At 45.3% G+C, this 24304-nt stretch overlaps 1 protein-coding gene and 1 long non-coding RNA gene across 3 annotated transcripts in view; one reads left to right on the forward strand and one right to left on the reverse strand.

Annotated features, from left to right (window-relative positions):
• DUSP10 (dual specificity phosphatase 10) overlaps nucleotides 1-19764 on the reverse strand; it is a 50202-nt gene extending 30438 nt beyond the window's left edge. Inside the window, exon 1 of the mRNA XM_079297841.1 lies at nucleotides 19638-19764. The gene's annotated coding sequence lies outside the window, so the exon portion shown is untranslated. The remainder of the gene's footprint in view (nucleotides 1-19637) is intronic.
• Nucleotides 319-4905, forward strand: LOC306798049. Of its 2 annotated transcripts, none has more exons than XR_013773273.1 (2): nucleotides 319-2309; nucleotides 4680-4905. It is a non-coding gene; the product is annotated as an uncharacterized lncRNA (long non-coding RNA). The 2 variants fall into 2 exon arrangements; XR_013773274.1 differs by lacking the exon at nucleotides 319-2309 and adding an exon at nucleotides 2327-3929.
• Nucleotides 19765-24304: the final 4540 nt, after the last annotated feature.

Genomic DNA, 24304 nt, shown 5'->3' on the forward strand with positions numbered 1-24304 from the left:
GCTGCTGTAGCACCTGCTTGTGCAGCAGCCCTGTATAGCCCTAACTTGGGAAGGGCAGCCCTTGGTTCCCATCCTCCAGAACAAGCTTTCACATCAGGCCTTCTACCTGGACCACAGTTTGGATCCTGCTTGCCTGCAGGATCAGCCAGGCTCTGAAGGTCAGGGTGTGAGAAAGTGCAATGCAAATGAAGTCCTTCCAGACAGCAAATTTGTGTCAATAATGGAGCTGAGCTCTCACCAGCCTCACCCACTGACATAAGGACCTGACTTTCAGGGGTCAAATAGCAGCCCAGATAACTGGCATGAGCTGCCCCCATTTACAGGCAACTTTTTAACCCAGCGTTTTCTGCTTGTGTTGCCTCCAGCTGCTGCTCACTGCCTGCCCTCCACTGGCCCACTGAGACAGGAGCCAGCACCTGATGCACAGACCCCCCTTCCCCTGCCTTGCACCAGGCTCTGTGCCAAAACAGCAAAAGGGCACAGAGCAGAAAGGACCTATGGGCCCACACCACCCATGCAGGGAAATCATCAGCTCAGCTCCTTTGCTCAAAGGCCACCTGAGCCTGCACAGCCTCTCTGGGGGCATGAATGGCACGGCTCACTCACCTGATTAACCAGGTGGAAGGACACCAGGCTCCCAGCCCTCCCACCAGCCCACAGAGGTGAGGGGGTGCAGGACCACACAAGGAAAAGCACTTCAGCCAGCCGTGAGCAGCCCTACACTTTGGCATTTGCAGGTGTTTCAGAGAAAACTAACGGAACTCTCATGAAACCACTCCAAATGTTTGTCCTAAGAGAACATCCTCACTCATTTGTTTAGGGCCCATACTTTGTACTGTGAGTTGCTGCATTCAGATTAGCATTCAGTGCCACTTTCCACCTCACCCTGTTTCTGTCTGTATTAGACAGAGCTGTCAGCATCTCACCTTCAGTGAAAAGAACATCAATATTCCCTGGCAGCAGGCAGGGGAGGCTCTATGCAAAGCCAGAATTTTAACGGTTTAACAGTGCAGATTTGCAGACCTGGAAACTTGTTCTTGGCCAACTAGATGTCTTAGCCCAACTACCTCCCTCCTTCAGTGCAGCTCCTGCCAGAAGGGAAGAAGAACAGGTGCTCTTCTGACCAGCATACCTTCCACATGGCTACACTGATGTGAACAACTCCTGAACCACACTGACCCACCCCATGGGCTAGGCAAAACCTTTCTTAAAGTATATTTTCAAGCAACTCTTCTTCTCCAGCCTGAGCCTCAAGCAACTTCCCCTCCATGGGATAAACAGCTTCTTCCTCAGCTTGATTACAGCAATCCTAAAATTGGAACTGAGGAGCTAACAGGAAGAAAGAGCTGGGATCTTATTGAGATCAACTCTATTTCTGTCATGTTGACTGAAATAGGCAGTTGACCTTGTTCTACTTATGACTACCTCTGTGCAAGCCACAGCTTGCTTTGTCACCAGCATGGGACAAGCAGGTACAGCAGAGAGTTCTCATTACCCTCCGCCTGTCTCACAAATTCCATTCCTCCCACTACAGGCGAGCGACCAGCAGTCACCCCCATGCAGCCAAAGCCAGGCTGCAGGGAAAGTGGACTTTATGGTAATGGGCTCCAGAATTTCAACTCAGTGAATGAGCAAAGTGCTCTGGGTCACAGGACAAGGTTTTCTCCCTCCTCCTCCTCCACTTCCCTGAGGCACTGAGCGATAATTATGTTCACCATTTTCCTCATGCTGATACAACAAACCAGTCTAACTGCAGAGGGTGCTTCCCTTGCCAGTCAATTGTACCAAAGGTTAGTGAGGCCCACTGGTGTTTACACAGCTTTTATTAAAGCAATTTTCCCTTTAAAAGGGATGAGATTTTAATCAAAACTGTCTCCTGAATCCAAAGAGCCTCCCTCCAACCAGAAAACCACTCCTCACTTCCTTCTGCTTCTACAGCTGCCAGCTGAGCCCCACAACATGCCTGAGATCCCCCTTAATGTTGACCCAACAACTGTGATGCTGGGGGGCTGCCAAGACTTGCCAGAGTGGGTACAGGAGGCCAAGCTCCTGCTAATCCCTGCAGGTGAGGTGATGCAGTGTGGGACACCAGCTCACATGTTGCTGCTGCAAAGTTCTTTCTTTGGTAGGTCACCATCACTTTCATCTTAGTGTGATGCTCCGGTCTTGCTGAGCCTCGAAAAGTGTTGCTGCTCCAAGTGGAACAGCACATTCTCTCACTATGTTTTAGGTGTCCCCTCTTCCATTGTGAGGTCAATATGTACCAAGGCCACCAGGAGATGAGAGAAGGACACAGATGGTTGAAGAAGGTAAGAGAAGATTACAGATCAATTTGGCTCTTGCCAGATGAGCCAAAGTTTAAGCAGGTACACTATACACCTACCACAAAAATTAGTGACAGGAATGGGACAGTAAAATCAATGGTTACAATTATTAAATATTTTATGGCAAATACTGCTTGGTTTACTCATAAGATTGAGGGACTTCCACCTCTCTGGGTAGAAGGAAAATGACATAATGTAATCAGGGCAGAAGAGGAAGCTGGCTTCCTTGTGTCCCCTTCTGAGAGCACAGCAAGCAGTACTTGGCCATAAATACAGCACATCTTGTGCAAAATGCTTTTTCTCACTTACAGGGAGTTTACCCAGCTCGAGTTAGGCTGAGTGTTCCTAAAACGAAATTTTCTTATATAGCAAGGTACTAAATATAAACCCAAGTTTCTTCAGGTTTAATGTTAATGTCCCAAGCATTTCTCATGACTTCTGTTTTCCCACGCTGATGATCCTGCAGCTGATGGATTGCGAAACCACAGTGCAGGGACTCACACAAGAGATGTCAGCAGTGGAGATTACACATCATGGACTTGCTTCCCCAGCCCACTGAGGATTAGCACCACACCTACCATCTACTTAGATCCCTCCTTGAGAGATTAATGTCTTGGTTGGACCAATAATCATTTTCCCCCCTGTTACTTGCTGAAAGCAATTTGGCATGCAGCCACCATCTGACCAGTCCTTTTTCTTAGTCCGGGCCAATTCTTGTAGTTCTCCTGACCTCTAATGAGCTGCTTCAGGCTTTGTAAGTATCAGTTCTCAGTAGGCAGCCACATGGCTGCTCCTGAATTGGCTGTAAAATCCCTGCCAGCACCAGTGGCCCTGGCTCCAGATGCCAGAAGACGCGTTTTGCCCTGTAGCAGGTGCAATGCATTGGAGAGACATCTCCTAGTGAGATGTTCACATCCCAGCTTTGGGTTGCACAGCTCTGCTCTGCCCATGGGAGTCTCTCAGTGAGCACTGCTGCAGCTGCACTTCAGTGGCTGATGGTGGGGTTGGTCAGCTCAGCCCTTGTTTCTATGCTCAGTAGCAAACTGCAGATGTCAGGAGCTGGATGGACAAGCTTTAATCACAGCCCCTTCCCTCAGAGCAGCACCTCAATCAGTGCATGCCATATTCAGGCAGCTGAGGGATGGGCTGTCACTAGCCTAAGGATCATCACCCTGCAATACCCTATTGCTCCATCACCGCACCACGGTGGCCTTTTGCAGGTGATCTCTAACTCATCTTTTGAGATCTAGCTGGAATGAGTTCACTAGAGATGAAAACAGTGGTGGTGCCAGTCCTCCATGGATGAGTCAGCCTCATGATGACCACACTGACCCTCAGGATTGCCTCCTTCCTCATCACTGAAAGGTGTGAGGTCACAGCAATGGATCCATCCTGAGAGCTGACCAGTCCTCTGTGCTGCCTGTCTGAAACAAGGGAGAGAGGAGCTGGCACTCTGCAATCCAGTCAGAGGGTGCCATACTCCAGAAGTGGCCCTGCAGGCTCCAAAGTGACCATCTGGGAGACAAGATCCTGGACAAAGTGGGGATCATTGGTAGCCCAGAGATCACAGGTGACTTAAACCCAGACTGTTTAGGACATAAAAGGGTGAGAAGCAATCCCAGAAAGGAGAATCCAGGGGCAGCCCTAAGACCAAACCATTAAGTGCATGCCAGGACATGCAACAGAATTTCAGTTTTACCTGAATCAACAGCAACACACTAAGATGGGCTGATGGCACAAACAATGCCTGGGTTTTCACCCTTGTGTTCAAATTCTGCTCTTCTTCCTAAAATGCTGATCAATTTTGCCTTTATAAACATGCTCAAAGAACACTACTTCTCCTCTCCGTTCTCCAAAATAAGGCCATTAATTACAGATATATAATAATAAAGGTACAGAAAACTTGCAGTACTTTGTATGTTATTTATGAGATGGTGACTCAGCCTTAAATGCTGTGGAAGCCAGTGTTAAGTAGCTGTAACCTAGCAGAAGAGAAAGGTTCTGATAGCAAAAGCAAGTAAAACAATCACCTGTACACCAGGACAGATCACTGTGCAAATATTTCTGGGCTGTGCTAATCAGGCATGTTGCCTCAGGCAAATCAAGATTTCCTCAAAAATATAAAGGCTTTTTCCTAGATGAGGGTGCACATTTACTATTAGTCTGATTAAAGCAGTTTTCCTAGTTTCCACACAAATACTATCTGGCCAGCAAGAAAGTAAAGAATAGATGTTTTTTCCCCCTGTCAGATGCAGCAATACCATGGTGAACATTGCCATTCCAGGTATCATATGGGTCTACTCTGAATCCTGTCACAGGACTTTCATTCAGGATTTTAGTCCTTTTCCTTTCTAGGCAGCCATGCCATCCAGATGAGGCAGCCAAACCACCCAGATGAGGCACCCGACTGTCCCTGCCTAAATTAGACACCGCCCCCGCATCACTCCAGCATCCTGAGTCACCTCCCTGTCCACTGCTTATCCCTGGAGATCTAAGAGGAGATGCCAAAGTCAACAGTGCCAGTAATTACTCAAGGTTTTAATCGAAGGAGTGTAAAAATAAAAAGTGATGATATAATGAACTGAAAGATTCTTTCTTCATGAGTGTTAATTAAGTCATGGTCACACAGGCCCCGTGGGAGCTGGGACTAGATTATTGTCTTCAGGTGGGACAACAGACCCACCCTGGTCTGCTGAGCCTGTGGCTATTATGAGATTAATGTTCCCTGATGGGCAGTTATCACACCCACCCTCGCAGAGGGGATTACACCCTTTATCTGGTGTAAAGTAGTCTGGAATGGCTTGGGTTGGAAGGGGCATTAAAGATCATCAAGTTCCAGCACCTCTGCCAAGGGCAGGGAAACCTTCCATAGACCAGGTCGCTCAAAGCCCCATCCAGCCTGGCCTTGAACTCTTCCAGGGCATCCACGGCTTCTATGGGCAACCTGTGCCAGTGCCTCACCACCCTCACCAATTCACTCACAAGAGACTCACAAAAGAATCCTTTCCAAATACCTCATCCAACCTACCCTCTCTCAGTTGGAAGCCATTCTCACTTAGTGTAGTCTAGTGTAGTGTAGTCCAATCACTTCTGACAAACAGCCCTTCTGTGGCTTCCCTGTAGCCCCCCTTCAGATACTGGAAGGCTGCTATGAGATCTCCATGCAACCTTCCCTTCTCTGGGCTGAACAGCCCCAGCATTCTCAGCCTGGATATCCTGGTGACCCTGCACATCTCATTCCCATTCTGTTTGGCTGGAGAAAATCCACCCCATACACCTGGTATTTCAGAAACACCACAGAGAATTGCTAAGGAAAAACAATTGTTCCAAGAGGCATTTCCAGAGTCATTGCACTAGACACACATTGACAACAGCAGCTACCATATCCCTGTGTCTGAAAAGGTACAACATGTTCAAGGTTTATCTTCTCTATTTCTTTACTTCCTACAGTGCAGAATGACCTCTTCAGAAATAAGCACTCCAAAGGGACTTTTTCCCTTGTACACCAAAGATGTACTTCCCTGCCCACATGGGAAGCTTCCCAACACAACTATTCACAGTAGCAGCACTGCTCAGGGGCTGTTGGGAGGACAGAAAGGGATGGAAACTGGAACTTCATTACCCTTTTAAGGGCACAGCTCATCACCTGAGCAGGTTAAAAAAAAATAAAACTTCTTTCTGGTATCATGGCCAGACAGGGACCAGCAAATGTCCCAACCCAGCCCAGCTGAGTGTCCAAAAGCAGCAGTAAGCACAGCTGAGTCCACCAGTGTGTGCTTGTGTGCTGCTCACACATGGAGAAGCTCTGGGGCGTATTACACACTCAGCCCTACAGATGATTGCACATTTTGAGAACAAAGCCCTGAGTCCACACCTGGATAGTTTCCCATGAAGGTCTGTGCCCTGTACCTGCAAACCATATGTGTAAGTCTGTGCCTGCAGCTAGCAGAGAGGGGCAAGTCTATTTATTGCTAATTTTGCCCAGAATGAGAGCTCTTTGCTGTAGAAACCATTCCTGCTGTGTGTTCAGTTTTAGAGAGGAGCAACTCAATGTCAGTTTTTAGTTCTGAACTAATTTTAATGGTTGAACAATAAACACTCGAACAACAGGGTAATGGAAATTGTCACAAGCCTTATCTGCAGCAGCTGCTCTGATGCTGCTTCTGACTTCTGACTTTTTTTCTTTTTTTTTTTCTGAAAAGTCTTTGCCTGTTGCCTAGTTATATGCAGGATGAGCAGAGCAGGGATTGAGAAATGTGCAGTAAAATGGTTTCAGACCCATGGAGGCTCTGATAATGAATCACCAAAGCTTTCCCTGCCAGCAAACACATTTTTAATCCCAAGCACAGCCAGAGCACTGCTTCTCCTTTACCCTCATCCTCCACTACTCTCTCATCAGGGCTTCAAGACCAGAAGAGAAGAGGGGTCCTGCAGTTCCCAGGCATCCCAGGTTTGTCCTGTTCTCTGGCTGGCCCCCTCCCAACTCTTGAATCACACTTTCATTCCCAGGAGGGCCTGGGATAGTTCAGGGCACCTGGCAGGGATGAAGTCTGCTCCTGATGAAGGTAATAGTGATGTTCCCACTCGAGGTTTAACAAAATCAGCAGCCATTTGTGTACTACTCACTGTAGTAGTCTGACTCCACTGCTCATGATTAGCACTCATTGTAGATGACAGGGGAGTGAGCAATGTCCTCTGTGTTAAACGTGGAGCAAACACAAACAATTAGTGCTCAATACACAAATAAAGAATTGCTTCATCGGGCAAAGGATGTATGGAACTGCCACCACGGGCCATTAACAACAGGTCTCTTCATCTGTTCCATTTGTCACTGCAGATGCAAGTCATCTCTCATCCACAGCATTTCTTAAAAGACTGCATTGTATTATAGAATTATGCATCCTTTCAAAATAGATGAAATAAAAGCTTAGGAGGACAGTGATCTTATGGATATTTCATTCATGACTAACATTTTTCTGGCAAACTGTGTAAATAAAGCTTCAGCTTGGGCTCAGGAGAGGGATGGGACCTTCCAAGCATTCTGTCATCCTGGCTGGCTCAATGTCTGCAGCCTGGCCTGCTGGGGAACAGCAGGGACCTCGAGCCACTGCACAGAGGATTAGGACATGCACGTTCCACTGAGACATTCCAAAGAAACACAGATACAGGAAGAGCTCAGAAATTTTAGTTTCAACTGCAGACTTTGGCGTGAGGACCTTAGTGCACATTTGGGTAGGGATGAGGGAGAGGAAGGGAAAAGGAGGTTATTTTAATATAATCGCTTGTTCAGCCCATTAAAAAGAAAAGATTTTGCAAAACTCAAATCTAGCACGGTGTAGGATTTGGGAACATGCGTGTGTAAGCAGCCAGGGGGCTTTGTTTTGATTTTTTTTTCCTTGATATTGCTGTCTTCATTGCTACAGTTGCTGAGATCAGTATATAAAATAGAGACTGCAAGCAAAAAGGTGATAAATGCAACATTTCTCCTTGACAATGTCATGGATTCAGACTTTTTGGCTGTAAAACTTAGAGAGGTCTGAACAACCCTGAATATTAAATAGTTCCAATTAACGTTGTGTGCTCAGGCAGGTTTGCACACACACAAAATGCTTTTGGCTGATTGCCTCCATGCCACACAAACAAATTGGCATTTTGGGCAACCCCTGTGACTGGCTGCTCCATTGTGAGCTAAGAGATACAGCAAGAAGTTGACTGAACCCCTCAGTGGACAACCAAGGAACAGCTCCAGTATCCAAGCCTTGGCAAATGCTCCTGGAGGCAAAACTCCCCAGTGCTTCTGGTTCCTTCTGGCAGAGCTGTTGGGGGCAGTCTCATTAGCCTTCCAAGTGTTTCCTTCACTCTTTGCTTCACTCTCTTAATCCCTCTCTCCTGCCTCTTGACCTCGAGGCTCTCTCTGAGAGGAATTTTCACGTGTTAATTATGCCGTGGGTAAACCAGCCTGTTATTACTTCACCACATACTCACTGCCTCTTAATTTTTCTGGGATACTCCCACCCTGTGAGAAGCACATAGAAATTTGGTGAGCTAACTTCCAGATTCACGTGCTAGTTACTGAGTGAAAAGGGCTGTGACAATCTCAGGCGGTTTCAGTGAGCCATTCCTTAATCTTTGAGTTTGATCTTTCCCATTGCAGGAGCCTTCCTCCTCCTCCCTGACTTTAACCCCTGCTAATGAAGAAAATGCCTGGGAGAGGAGTCACACTGGGCCCTAAACAATGAGGTCACCCCTTTTCATCAAGGGACAAATCTTCATCAAGGGACAATATTGCACAATTTGCAATCATTCACAGCAGTGATGACTGGAGTTGATCAGTCATGGCCAGACTTTAAGGAAAAAACATTCATTATCAAGCTATGGAAAAGGGAAACAGAAGGTGACTCATAAGCTTTAACCATTTAAAAATCAAAACTGTCACAGGGGTGGTAATTACACCGGTGAAAATGTTCAGTGACTGCCCTCCAACCTGCAGCTCACACCCTGCCAGCTCACCATCACCTTGCAGAGAGAGGATTTTCTTTTCTGAGAATAGCCCTTGCTGGGTGCCAGAAGAGAGGTTTTGCTGAAATGCCACCTCCAATGGAAGATGTAACACGTACCCAAGAGTTTTGTGGTGCCACAGTTTCCCAGCAGTCAGGTGGGTGTGCCATAAAACACAATCATTCCCCATGGACACTGCAATGCCCCCTGAGACCCGAGAGATTTTGAGAACAAGACTCCTTGGGCTGCAGAACACCCTCCTGCTGGTGCAGTACTGCAGCTCCACAACCCCCTGAGCACATGCCATGCATAAATACAAATTCACAGGCAGCTTACGGCCTCCTGACTTTTCAGCTCAGATCTACATGAGACAATCACCCAGTTTGCTTTTGTTTTCCTCTGAAGATACCTCTCTAAGGATTCCTGGGCTTTTTCTTTGCTGATGTTTCCCCAGGTTTTTAGGCCCTCAGAGGCAAATGGACACCAGAAAGCTCTTCCCACCAAGGGTGTAAAGCTGATACTCCAGTGTCAGAGGAGCACAATAACCCATCAGTACTGCACACCCAGCACACAGTAGGAGCACCAGGGACAGTATTTCTTGGGACAGCTGTAGACAAGTGTTGGCAAATGTCTCAGACCACTCCTTTCTGCACAGACATTGGGAGCTAAATATTACAGTGCATTTAAATGCCTTTTTATGTCCCAGTTCCCTTAGTGCATCATTTTACATAGCCCCATGAAGCATTAAATCCAATTCCATATGGTTACATACAAAATAGGAAGCACTATCAACTGCCTGAAAGTTGATACTACAAGGAGAGATCCCATATATAGTATATTCATATATAATACCCATCCCCCCAGTAGATATCCTTTTCATCCATCAGTACATTAAAAATAAGATCTTATGTTAGCATAAGATATCATGAACTCTGCTGGACTCATTCAACCCTGCTTAGTCACCACAAATATCCCATTTGAACAAGTGGTGTGAGTAATTCTGAGTGGAAATCAGAAAAAATGAGTAATGAAGGCCAACAGTAACAGAGGCCAACATTCCCCATCAGGCTGGGCAGAATGGCTGCAATGACACCAAGGCAGTTTTGTCTTTTTATGCCACTTGGGGCTCATGCCCTTATTTACAAAGGGATAGTGAAAGCTATCAAGAAATGCCTTTAGTAATCCCAAAGAAAGGCAGATATTTTGCCATTGCTACCAGACCCATTAGTAACAGCCTGCTGATTGAATGCTTCACTCCACATAAGCACGTCCCTCTAGCCACTCTGATGGGCCAAATGTTTTACATTTTGTTGCCTCAGAGAAGCAAGTGGTGTACTCTGACATTGTTTCAGTGTCCTGACACATTCACCCTGACCCCAGGGAAGAGTCTTCCCCTCCCCTTCCACGGCCATGGATGGAGCAGATCTCAGCCAGCACTGGTCTATTCCAGGCTTGCCTGCTGAAGCTGATGGCAGAGCCATTGCCTCCAGCTTACATGCAAAATCAATGTATACTCAGATTACCTGAATTCTGAGAAGAAAAGCTATGGGAAATCATTACAAGGGTTATTTCATGGTGCATAAGTGTTGCCCAGCATTCAAGAATCTCTGTTCCAGGTCGGGCAGCAAAATCAACCTCCTGGCCCTACTCAAGTTGCCACAGATTCACCTCTTGTCTCCAGCTGAATGTGGAAGAGCTGAACATCATGCAAGAACAAGGCAGAATGAAAATTTTACTAAGTGTCATGCTGGGAGATTGCTATGTCAAAAGCCTGGCTCTAACCCTGACTTTCAAATGACACTTTTGTTAGCCCTAAGGTGTAGCCAGTGTTACCCCCATGCTGGTGTACCAGGAGAAGCAGTGTCCTGCTGAATGAATGAGGGATGGAGATGGCTGAACAGCCTTCTAAAATAACATATGATATGAATAAAATGGCCTGCAAAGCTCAAGGATTTTCCCTATGCTTCCTCATACCTCATGCAGCAAACATGCAAGAGACATGCAGCACTTGCATCATGCAGGCTCTTGCCACATCATTCCCCTTCTACTCAGAGCCCCAGCTGCTGTAAAGCCTCTGCCAGTCCCACACATCTCCCTGATGTGCTCATGGTCATGGGACACCCTGTGCCTGAACAGTCACCTCCATGAAGGTTCACCTGTGCAGGAGAACAACCTCTGAGTTGTTCCATCAGCTGTCTGTGTACCCATCTACCTTCTGCTGAATATCTGGCCCCTTTCTACCTACCCATATCAAGGTCTCTGTTTCCATACAGGGCATGTGCTGTACAGTCTCTCTCTTACCTAGTAACCACAAGGAAGCACATCAAAATAAGAGGGCAATTAAAGGAAGAAATCTATGGCAGAAGAAAGAAAAACCCTCTAAATGCAAACCATGCATTGTCTCATGAAACGTAGGCTGTGAAATGTGACCTACCCAAACAGATGTAGTGAGGGCTACTCAAGGCTTCCGCTTTGGATCATCTCTTTGGAAAATCCCCAGTAGCTGCAGACAAACCTCGCCTCTGGAAATCCCCTGCTCACTGCTCTACTGTCCTTTTTCCCTAGGGACAAAACCCCAGCTGTGCACTTTACTCTCCTATGTGGGTAGCGGGAGGCCAGTCTTGCATGAACAACATTTGGACAGGAGGCAGGGGTTATTTTTGGCTGCTCTGATAAGGAAAGAAGTCCAGGCTGAGAAAGACAGGGAAGAATTAGACATGCCTCAGTTGGCATTTCCCCTACCAGGGGCAGGGGACAGTTCAGCTGAAGAGGCAGCAAATGGGATAGTCACATGGATTGGAGCCAGGTCTTCCCCATGCTCCCATCCCTTCTGCAGCCCAAACCAGGCAAAGGGGACACATTCTGACCTCAGGGACCACACTAAGTGTTTCACTATGAAGAAGGGTCTCATCCCAGCACAGTGCTGGCAGGATTGTTCCCTCACCCATCCTACTGGGTATGCTGGGAGGGCCAGCCCAGCAGAGCTCCATGGTCTGGGGTGACTGAATCCCTCCTGGGTGATCTGGAAGCTGCAGCCACCATGGTCATTCAGGACTGTAGCAACTTTAAAAACTACCAGCAGTCCTCAGGGATAGCTGCAGTTCCTGACAAATACCCCCTCTCCTGTGCCAAGGAGATTTTGGCACCAAAAAAAATAGAGAAGGAGCTTGGCACAATAAACTGAGGGCTTCCCTTCAATGAAGTCAGTGCTGGCAGGCACAATGAGCATGTTTGAGGGCAGACACAAGGCTGGCATCACAAGCAGGGATGTGTTGGACCTCAGCAGCAAGGGGAGCTGACACCTCCCTGCACAAAGGGTTAAAGTGGTGTCACCTCATGCATGAAGGGGGACCCAGCATGGTGCCAAAACTCAGCTCCCTGCTGCCAGCCTGAAGCTGTCCCACATAAGGGACCCAACTCCTGCTTGGCCAAGTCACTACAGAAGTGGGGCTGCAGGGAGATACCCATCACAGCTCCTCATGGGACAGAAGGAGATGATTTTCACCTAGGACAATGTTGGTCGTGACTCATCTGCCAAAACTGGAGGAGTAGTGACACTTCTGGGGTTTGGTACATGGAGCAGACCACCAGCTCTTCTCTTGCTGCCTCATCAGAAATGGAAATTGAAAAAACCTGAAATATCCCATGAACTGCTACCTTACAGTCACATCCACAGAGCCAAGGGCTCACACAGCTGCAGCCAGGTGAGTCACCCTCCAAATCCTGGGGAGGGGGACTGAGCAAGAAGCCAAACTGCCATGACCTTCTGAGTGGCCTTGCTTTGTGATGAAGCAAATACAATCTCCTTGAGGACTGCACAATGCTGCCACAGTTTGTGCTTTGTCTGCCCCTAAGTTCTTCAGAAGCCTCAACTTCTTTAGCTGTTTAATTCTTTGATGGCAGGCCAATAGAATAATTTCCACTTTCTAGATGGAGAAAAAGGCACACAGTCAGGAAGCATAGATCCATGACAGCTAAAACAAGTCTCAGCAGGACTAAGTTAGACCTTAGACTTGCTTTACCAGCAAGTCCAGCCTTCCTCTTTGCCCTGGTGCTTCTTACAGGTCCGAGCTTGGAACTCTGAAGGCAGGTGAAAATGAAAGGAAGATGTGGTTCTGTAACTGAAACAGAAAGAGGAAGTCTTTAAAGTCAACAGAGTTTTATTAAATAAGCTCTGGGTCAGTCCAAATTCTGTGTCTTGTATGTGTTTGAATAACACCATTTCTTTCAACAGAACTGTATGAGACAGAAGAACACTGATAGTTTTACCTGACAAATGGTGGGGAAACACTAAGACTAAGCAGTAATCATCTGTTGGAGCAACTAATTAGGATTCAGGTAAAAGGGATAAACTCCTGCTGAAGCAGTTTGTAGGCAGGTGGATGCACCTGCAGGCAGCTCTGCACTGCTGTGTATATCCCAAGGGACCTGACTCATATCACTGCAAACCCACTGGTTTTGGTGATCCAGGTGGCATCTCTGGGGGTTACCTGGTGCAATCACCTGCTCACAGCAGGGCTTGTCTCAAAGACACAGGTGACTTTGCAGCCAGATCCCACTGCTCAGCTTTTCTACAGAGTTTTGGTAATTACACAGAAGAAGAGGGGAAGAAGCAGAAAGCAATTCCCAATCCAGCCCTCAAGCTTCAGAGGCTCCCAGGTAGTTGGTTCAGCTCCCTGCAAGGGATGTGATGGAAGGTTCATGCTGCACCAGCCATTTCCTGCTGAGTTGTTGCCAGTGCAGTCAGTGCTGTGAAAATCCCACCACCAGCATCACAAATCTGGGTCAGCATCTTGAGCACCCCGTGGAAACAAATGTTCCCTCCCTCTGTCCTGGCTTAGCCAGGTTGTGCACTGGCTCAGCCAGTCTTTGTGTCCCCTCATCTGATGAGGATTTCCATCCACTGCCCTTCACCCATGCAACACACCCACCCACCATTTTTTGGATGCGTTCCCAAATTCATTCCAGCCCCCAGCAGCCGCAGAGTGGGACATTTTTAGCGGGTGAAACGCAAAGGAAAATTCACATGGAGCAACGTGCCTTGCAGCTGGCATCTCAAGTGAACAGAATCAGGGCGTGCTCCAGATTTGCTGCAACTGCCCTGAGAAAGGTTTTTCCAACCCCACTGCCACGCCAATGCTTCTGCTGTGCTCATTAAAGTCTCCTCCTAATCTCCAGTGAATATTTGCCCAAGGCCCTCAGCCCACGTCTGAAAATTGACATGAGACTGGAAGGCTCTGAGAAAAGGAGACGCGAGACAGCGGCAGTCAGAGATATCAAAGGTCAAAGTGGAAATATACTGCAGATCCAAACAGATTTAGCCTGCTCATTTTTAGCTGCTTCCCATCAGTGCACCACCCTTCCCCCTAAGTGTTACAGACAGAAAATAGTGCAGGCTGCACTGTCCACGTGGCAAGGAGTGGAGACTCCACTGCAGCTACCCCTCTCCTGCAACAGCCTTGAGGAGGATGTGTCAGGGCATCCCAGTGGATCTGCAGAGGCATCCCTGCTCCCTTCCCCAGAGCTGAGGGTCCTTGTGGCTCCATTTAATGGAGCATTTTCTCCAAAGAACAGCTTTTTCCTCACTCAAAGGTGTGATGGATCATTCATACCTAAAACATCTGAGAATCAGCAAAAGACTTGAAATCTTTCTTCTAAACTTTCAGAGGGCTCATAGTTTAATTTTCAGGTCACAGCCCTTTCCATCTCTTGTCTCCCTGCTCTGCATCAGAAATACCAGTTACACAGGCAGCACCTCCCTGCTGTTCTGGGATGAATCCTTTCCCAGCTGGGAAACACAAATGGCCATCCCTTTGATCCTGCTGGGCTAATTAAGGCTAGATAGGAACAGGATTGGGAAGCAATTCAAGGGAAAATTGTATCTTGTTCCCCACTATCTCACAGAAAACGTCCTCCAAAGTCAGCAGTTTAGATGAAAAAGGGGGGGAAAAGGGAAAGGCATTGAACAGATCTCCACTAACATCAGGGTAGCAAGTAAAGGTTCAGAGAAGTTTCTTAGCAAGGTAAGTAGCAGACAGAGACCAAGAGCTGTACAAAAAAAAAGTGAACTTTTTATTCCCCTTGGGTTCTGGGATGTGGGCTGTACCATGATTAGCAGCTCCATTTCCAGTTTCTCCATCACATGAAAGTGAGTCCCAAAGAATCTGACTAGAGGTGCTAGCTCCCAAGCAAAATCAATTCTTTAAGTTCATTAGGCACAGCCTAATCTAGGGTTTGGAGAAATTATTCGCTCCAAATGAAAACCTTTTTTTAATCTTACATGAACTAAAACATTCTTTTAAGGAGCATTTAATTTTGTAGAAAATAGCATCAGTAAAAAAGGAAACCAAAACCTGCACTAAATTTCTGCACAGCCTGCAAAGCCTCATTTCCTATTTCCTAAAAAAAAATGCTAAAATGAAACAGTTTCAACTTTTTAATACCCTGCAAAAGTGTTAACAGTTAGTGACCACGTGTAATTCAAAAAAATCCCATCTGATAACTCTGAGTCATCAAAACTGTAGCAAAAATCCTGCAAAAGCAGGCATTTTGCAAGACTGTCATTATTCTGCCCCTTAAATAAGCCTTATTAACAGGAAGACTCGAGGTGGCCCAGCAATAGCCTGCTGCATGGAAGTTAATCAGAAGGAGCTAATTTAGGATCCAATGTTCCTGAAACATTTTGTGGACTTGCAGGAAATTCTCATGGAGCCATTTAAAAAAGGCTTTTTTTAAGGAGCCGCTTGTCAGTTTAACCCACGTTTGAGGCTATTATTTGCCAAGCTGAGGAGTGGAGCCAGCTTGCACACAGCAGAGGGCTACAGTGAAGTGGAGGGCTCTCATCCAAGACAAGTCCAGATGAGGCTTCCAAATCAATTTAAAAGGCCTGCCTGAATATAATTTCCTTCTTTTCTCGGGAACTGCTAAAAGACAATCAACAGCTACATGACTCTTTCTTTTGTTTTAGACAATTTGAGGGAGAGGAAAAACATTGTTCTTAGCACAAAAATCCATCCAAGCAGAACATGTTTGAAACAATCCCAAGCATAAAACTATTTTTATTAACAAGTTGCAGTAGTTCATTCTTCCCTTGTGCCTGTTGGATGACATTAGCAAGACAGTAGCTCATGGCAGGGCAGCAATCTAAGCACCGTGGATGATTTAAAAACTTTCCCCTATTAGCAAAGCTGAGTAACCTTGTTACTTACAGCAAAAATTTTAAAAAGGCTTATAAGTGAATCAGAGAATAAAGTTCTCCTAAGCTTTTTGGTCTGGAAATTTAATTTTTTCAGACACTTGTATCTGGTACAGGTCAGAGCAAGAAATTATGTAGTTTCAGGGACACATTCAACTCTAGCATTTCCAACTCTGTGTCATGATAAACATAAAAGTCCATCTTTTAGTTTTTCTGTTAGCTAGAAATTAAAAAATAAACTCAAAAGTGCAGAAATACCTCACTTCTACAATACCACAATATGAAGTGCTGTTGCCTTTGCTAGGTTTTAATCTTAATATTCCCTTCAGCTTAAATCAACCAAACAAAATGCCTTCCTCTTGTCACATCAATCCAGTCTGCCACCACTCAGAACAAGCTGAAGATGCCCAAAGCAGCCATGGGCCCCCTCCTTCTACCCCCTGAATGCTGGTGTGAGCCCACAACATGTTATATTTTGACAGACTCCATTTTCCAATGCAGATGAGGTTTGGAGAAGAGCTCTGAGCCATCTCTGGGGAAAGCAGCTCCAAAGGCTCTGTGGCACACAAACACAGGCTGGAGGAGGGCTCTCCTGTCAAAAACCAGACACAAATTCAGCACAAAAAACATTTTACCAGGGCTGCAACGCCCTCCTCCTTGCTTTTCATATCCTTGTGTAATGATTTCATGCTCAGATTGCAAGGTTTTTGTTTTTTTTTTTCCCCCTTCTCTGTGCTCCAGGCTGTGTGGATTCTACCTCAACATACACATTAAACAGTGGCTGGCAGCACTCTATAATCACCCAGGAATGCAATGGGTGTCACATGGGGCTTTGCTCAATACAGCTGCTCACAACAATAAACATTTGAAGTATGGCAAATGTTCTTTGAGCGAGGAGGTTTGTTATTAGTGCAAATAGAAAAGGACTCTTGAAATGGCCCAACGACTTCAGCAGCACTTCAGGAGTGCCCAAAGTTATGAGGCTGGAGAATACAGAAGTTGAAAACCAAGATGTTATTTTCTTGTTATTCGAGCAGTGAGAATTCATTTAAAAATATCTGTATGACCTCAGGGGAGTCACAACCACAGAACCCAGAAGATTAAAGAAAATAAGCTTAAAATACCTTCCTCAAAGAGTCATGCATTTCTTTCAGGATTGTAAGAAGTGATGGGCAAACCTAAAAAGGTCCAGAGATCTGGATACATCTCCAGAGCAGCTGATGTCTTTCTTAAAATCCCCTCAGGGAAGATTTCTGCTCACATTTATTAGGAACAAGGAAGCTGGTAAGGTTTGAGCTCATGACTTTGCACTGCCAATCCAAGTCCTTCACTACCTGCCACCACACAAATAATTGAGTCTCCAAATCCAACACCAATAGCAACAATGTTGGCCAAACCCCAGAAGAGTTAAGAAGCTGCTAAGAACACATAAGAAGTTGTTCAGATGGGATTTTCTTTGGGAAGAGAGTCCTGGGAGAGATTAAAACCATAGAGAGTCACAAAACAGAAGAAAATACTGAGAGAGCTGAGGCTCTCTCAGACTGTGCAGTTTTCCCCATCAGAGATATTCTTCCTGCCAGACTACTCATAGCTGACTGCATTTGCACAGCAACCATCCAGCTACTTTTTTTTTTTTTTTAATTTATATTTGCTCTGAATTACATGTTTTCTGGTGTCAGCTTTAGTGGTAGATAAAACCTAGCTGCAGCAACAGCTTTTAAATCAGCTATCATCTGTGCTTCAGTCAACAGAAACCTTTAATTAAAGCATTGAGTTACACGGGTTCTGGTTACCATATAACTAGCAACATCTTCAAATATTTGGATCGTAAACAATCTTCATAACTTGGAGACAGGCATCATCTTTCCTACTTCACGTTGAAGGCTTTGCAGGCATTTTGTAGAGGTCTGGCAACAGGGAATGACAGAAGGAAGTGCTGATAAGGCACTGCAGCTCAGCAGTAAGGTAATACAGGGAAAATACAGTAGATATATTATGGTTTGTAATCTCTTCTTTTCCTTGCTTTGGGGAAAAAAAAACCCTCTAGGATGTTTGCATTTATATTATCCCAGACCTGGATTTGATGGTGCACCAAGGCATGAAGCTCCCTAATGCTCTGCTTGAAAGCACAAAAGGATGCTGATTTTACAGTACTTACTAGCCAGCTGCTTTCAGTAGTGTAGAGATACTTCTTTATAAGTGATATTGTAAGCATCCTATTTAATCTTGCTCTTCACATTCAGGAGAAAGGACTTGCATATTAAAAAAGAGCACTGGACATTAGAAGGATTTATGGAGGAAAAGAAGAAATTAATAGATTCCTATTAGCTGGATGAAAAACATTAGATGTGCTAAATCAGTAGGTATTCTGATTAGCATGCAATAAGTATCTGCTCAATCTAAATGGGCTGAGCCTGCTAAAATACTCCACAGACCAGATGTACAATGGTATTCAGACAGGGAGGTAACTTTAAATTCTGACTCAATTCAAAGGAATATAATTTTGTATATCTGTACCTTTTTGTGAGTATCAATTACAAATGATTTCTGCCTCATGTTCCTCTACCATCAATCAAGAAAGTTTGCTGTCTATCATCCAATACTAAAATACGTGTCAAAGGAGATCCCCCACAGAACAGACAGCAGATGATGGTAGACATATGGCTATCATTTGAAATCCTGCCCTTATCCAAAACTGTGAAATTGCTATATTTACCTATTCCAAAAAGCACTCTGAGGTCTCTGGGTTTAGGTTTCACTTTAATGAAGCATTTCAGAAGAGGAGAAGCATTCAAGTGTAAAGCCATGACCCAAACCAGAGTCTGTACCTGCCACCAATCCCTGGAGGAACATACATTTATGAGAACCCTGTCAGATCCAAGCTCATCAGGTTCACCAGAAAGCCTCTGCAGGATAACAGCTGCCATAGAGGAACCTGCTAACACCCAGCCTAAGCCTCAGCTATATACATGTCTCCTCCATCTTGCACTTCTCTTGAGAGATGAGTCCAGCAGGCTCTGTCCTATGGTCATCATCTCCCAAAAATGACACTTAAGGGACATCACCTCCTCCCCTAGCCTTTGAGTATTAACTGTATTTTTATAGCAGCTGGCCTAGAAGGGGAGATTCAGCTCCTTTCTCAGCCCTTCTCATATCTTCTCATGGGGCATTTAATTGCCAAATGCAGTCAGATTAGAAAGAGAGTTGGTGAAGTACAAAACAGAGACAAGAACAGCTCTGCACCTCTCCCTCTGGGAAAAAAAATCCACTGTTCATGGGACTAGACAGAAAGAGGGAGAAAACAAGCACTGAGGGGGTATCAGCCTAGAGCCTGGTCAGGTTGGGCTGGTCCCTGCTTCTGAGGTTGTGTTTGGGTTTTAATCAATAAGCACTCAACATTTAGTGTTGTGATATAAACAGCCACTGAAGGAGCTCCAATCTGGGCCAATGCCTAAGAGAATTCTATTAAAATGCAACAGACATTGCCTCATTAAGAACCTCGCAGCACAAAATGTCCTATTTTGCAGAGCTAAGCAGGAGACACCTTGTCTTGTCTTGGAAGGCTTTTAAAGGGTTATGGTATCATATTCACCTCAGTGGGGAGGTTTTCAGTGACTCACCAGAGCAGGATCAGGTCGTTATAGCAATAGATCTCACTAAACACAGAGACACATCCCCAATTTCCGGAGTGCCCAGCACACTGCCGTGCTTACATGTCTGCACTGAGCCACAGGACAGGCAGATGCTGGGAATAATGTTATTCTTCTGGCATCCCAAAGCACATGACCACAGCACTTAAAGCACTGCCTTTAGGCACTTCACATTTATTTGCTTGTCTGCTCCTTACAACAGGTATATTTCTGTTGGAATTTTTAGTTGGGGTTTTTTGTGGGCTGCACTTCTAAATCCTTAATCTTGCTTAAAGAAGCAAGAATATACTGTGTGTTCAAAGCAGTGTAGATACAGCTAGGAAGGCCCCCTCCTCTAATTAAAACCACCCACTTACTTTTTGTGTACAGAGAAACATAACACAGCAGGAAACAACCATCATATCAAATACCCCCTCATGGTAATTGTGGTTAAATACCGACTTTTTAATGGTAACATACTTATTGGGGTTTGGCAACAGATGCAAAAAAATAAGTAATCACTTTTTCTGGAGGGCTACCAAAATGGCAGGTTTCCCAAGTCAATCAGTCCTCCCAGGGACTGGGAATGTAGAAAGCAATTTAATGCTGCAAGGAATATGACAATCTATTTATAATGGCACAGTGTGAGAGGCTGAGAGGAGAAACTGCAGCTGTTGTATAAGGATTGTAACTGACTGATTGTTTCTAACAAAATGTATTGCTATATCAGAAGGAAGTACAAGTTTAGCTGCCTGGCTGATTTTCTTTCCCTTGTACAGGTGTGGTGCCAGCTTGAATGAAATCAGGCACCAAGATTAAAACAGCACTTTGTGATCTCTCTCTCTCAACACTCTGGGATAGCCTTTGTCAACTCTCTCGGGGACTCATTGCATCAGAACCCATCCAGCCTTTGTTAAAGGGAAGAGAAAAGCCAGCCCAGATTCAGAAAATCCCATGGGAGCATCACAAGGTATAGAGAGCATCCCTGAGTGTTAAATAATAGTCCTCCCTCTTCAGTTCTTGAAAAAGCTTTGCTTCCTGTTTCATATTTACTTCTTTTCCAGCTTCCATATGTATTTCTATGGGCTGTTAAATAACAGTCCCTCCATCCTAAGGGAAGGCTGCTTGCCAGCACAGAAAAGCAAATGATTCCTACATTCTATGTGCAGCACATTACACATGCCAGATGTTATAGTAACTATTATGTTTAGGATCAAGGACACAAAAAACCAGCAAACAGCAAAATTATCAAAGCACCCAAAGCCACCCACTTTGAAGAAACCATGATCCAGCAGCTGGCCCACCCTCAGGATATTGTGCTTTTCACCCTGGTTTGAAGGGACCAAGGACTAGAGCAGCAGCAGCAGCTCAAGACTTCTCCAGCAATGTATGCAAGGCCCAACATCCTTTGTAAAAAAGCTGAAACAGAGAACAGGCATAGCAAAACAGGCTTTTATCAAGTAGGATGCTCAGCATGATCTTGCTGTTAATACAAACAAGGGGACTTTTTGCTCGTTGATGTGGTTAACCATAGTGCAGGGTGTAGTTCATCTCCAAAATCTGTGCTCATGCTTTCCCTGCAAGATAATCCAAGCCTGATGATTTCTTTCCTCCACCCTTATCTATTACATAGTCAGCTAAAATCTGGGAGACAGAGAGATGAGAAACCTCCTGCTTGTAAATCACTCTATTTTACCCTTGGAGCATTTTCTATGGCTGTTTGGTGGAAACTAACCCAGGCCTCAGTTTATGCATCCCACTACCCCAGCTTCCTAAAAGCCAGATACCAGCAGATGCTTAAGAACCCTTCGGGCTTTTGATTATAAGGATGAAGGGCTGGTAAAGACACTCAGATAATTAACTGTTTTGCCTTTCCCCATCACCTCAGGATCATTCTCTGGCACACAAAGGTCTGATGCACATGCTCATGCTGTTGCCAGAGTGGTTATTCCTGTGGGTTGTTTCTAGCATGGTACATCTTGGATATGTGGCATTTCCACAGGTATTTTTGCCCATCTGGAAGAAGCTCCTGATTATTTGGAAGGTTAGCTACAGTGCCAGCTCGAGATGACACCCGGAGATGCCACCACACCAGGTGGGGGTCACCCCAGCACTGAGACAAAGCCAAGGCAGACTGCAGCACATCACTAAGGACCAGAGCAGGCACCTGCCTCTAGCATGGCAAGTCACCTACACACACAAACCTTGCACCTGGGGGAGGTGGGGTGGGGTTTTGTGCTGTTTGTGAAGAGGTTTATTGCTCTTTGGATCATACAGACAGCTGTGGCAATATGACTCTACCTGCTCTCCCAGCCCTGCCCAGTGGCACAGAGGAAAATAATGTTTTATTACATTCTAGATGGGCAGCTGGCACATGAGAATAAAATCTCCCCATAAATATACATAGTTCTAACATTTCTGTAGGACTTTTCATCAGGGTTCTTACAGCACTTTGAAACACTGAACATCACCAGACCCCTTTATGGGCTGGGGTAGTGAGGGGAAACTGGGAAAGAGCTCTTACTGTTTCTGCATTCCCTGTTCTTGGTGTAAGAACAAGAAACCAAGAAAGTAACCTGAGAAACGGTGTCTGGGGATTCAGGGGATTTTTGCTTCTAGAAAGTTTCCATTTGTGTATTTCAAAACTTTCTCTTTCAAAACATGGATTAGAAGATAATTACAATTATGTTCAGAGACAAAATCCTAAACCTGTGCCTTCTGGGAGCCTCAAGTCAGGCTCCATGGCTCTGCTGCATGCACTAAAGCTCTCCAGTCATTGCCCAGTTACAACATGCACATGGATGCTCTGAATATACCAAGCAGTGATATCAAGAAGCCAATGTAATTATTCTTCACTCTTCAACATTGAAAAATGAAATCAAGTAGTGCTTTAGAACTGAAACTAATTTATACCATTAAAAGGTACCTTTTTACCACTTCTGATTAGTCCAGTGAGGCCTTACTACAATTAAAATTAGATCTAGTGGGTTTTCAGTAACCAAATAAAAGTCCTCAATATTACCTACCCTTTGGCCTCATCTAAACTGCAAGACTTTGCTGTATCACCCACCTCTATGCTATAAGTGGCCCAGGTACATGAGATACTCTTTCCTTCCCCCTCTCAACAGCTTAATTTCTGTGTGGAAGTAAACCTGTCAGAGCCCAAAGGCAGCTGCAGCATGCTCCAGTCTCCCAGGACACCTGCTGAGCATTTCTGTCCTCCAGCCAAGGCCCTCTGGGTGGCTGTGCCAGAGCAGAAGCTCAACTTCTCCAGCCCATCACAATATGTGGGAAGAAGGCATCACTCAAGGGTGACAGAAGCACAAGCACTCAGCAGGTGGGGATTGCTGTAAGAAATCAAGATGAATCCTGCTGGTTCTGGGAGCTAAGAGAGGTCCTCCAAGCAATCTCTGCTCTGTGGTTCCCTCCCTAAATTGCATTCACTCCTACCATTTCCCAAATCCAAAGGGCAGAAAGAAGTCCACATCTCAGAGTCCATCCTCCCTGAAAATTTTTCCTGTGTAAGCTGCTACCTTCAGGTAGAGGATCATAGCAAATAAAACTTCTGCCAGGCATCCTCTTTCTCCTTAAATCCGAGAGCTTCACCCCACAAGACCTCCTAGGTGCTCCTGAAAAGAGAGGCCAGCACATAGAACCAACTCTTCCATTGGGGTGAGTGGGTGCAATGGCAGCACAGGAATTGATGGCAGCAGACAGGCACCCCTGGATTCAGGTGCTGCTGGCAGCTTAAGGTGTTGACAGTGACCTTATGTAGTCACAGCTGCACCTCAGCAGCAGGAAAGCAGGCAGAGAGGAGGAACAGCACTCCATCTTGAGAAACCTAGAAGCACTCTGATGTGAATGCCCACACCAAGACAAAGGTTGCTTCATTTTAGCAGCTGGATGCTGCACACATCTCTTCAACTGCAGTCTTTGTATTAGTCATATATTCATAGATGCCAAGAATCTAGCTACAAAGAGCACTGTACAACTCAGGCATGGAAAAAGTTAGTTCTTTGTGGTGTCACATTTTAGATGAAAAACCATTTCCTCTCTTCCACAGCAAAGCAAGAAAGTGTAGGTTTCAGTTTTATCAGTCATTGCATCTGTGCCTTCTTAACAAGTAAAAGTCTGTGAGCCAAAAATGTATCTTTCCCTCTTTGACATTCATGTAAATTTAAAACATGTATAGCTTCATTGGAGTTTACAATGGTAAAAATGATGAATGCTGGAATTTAGGTTTTTTCATTCAAGAAGAACAAATTGTTTCACAGACTAATATGCTTTCTCTTGAAAGGCTCACAAGTTACTTCTCAAGCTAAACCAATGTGGGTTTTCATTGTGCTGCTGCAGATGGATTCAGGGTGGGTTTTGGATGAGTTACCTGCTGTGGGATAACAGCATGGCTCTCCAGTCACAGGGATGGCTGGGGAAAAGGAAGCACTCGTTGCTCACCACCCTTCTAGTTGGGTCCTTCCAGTCACACCACAGTCTGCTTTAACCTTTTAAAGGACAAACCTTTTCCTCTTCTGGCACTTGTTATTTCTTCCACTTCTTGTTACTGCAACAGAAACCCACTAGTATCTATTTTAAGGTTATCTTTATACCCTGAATTTTCACCAGGAGATTAGAAAAGGTTGGCAGTGGGGAGATGTATC

Source organism: Erithacus rubecula (assembly GCF_903797595.1).
Source record: "Erithacus rubecula genome assembly, chromosome: 2".
Classification (NCBI taxonomy): Eukaryota; Metazoa; Chordata; class Aves; order Passeriformes; family Muscicapidae; genus Erithacus; species Erithacus rubecula.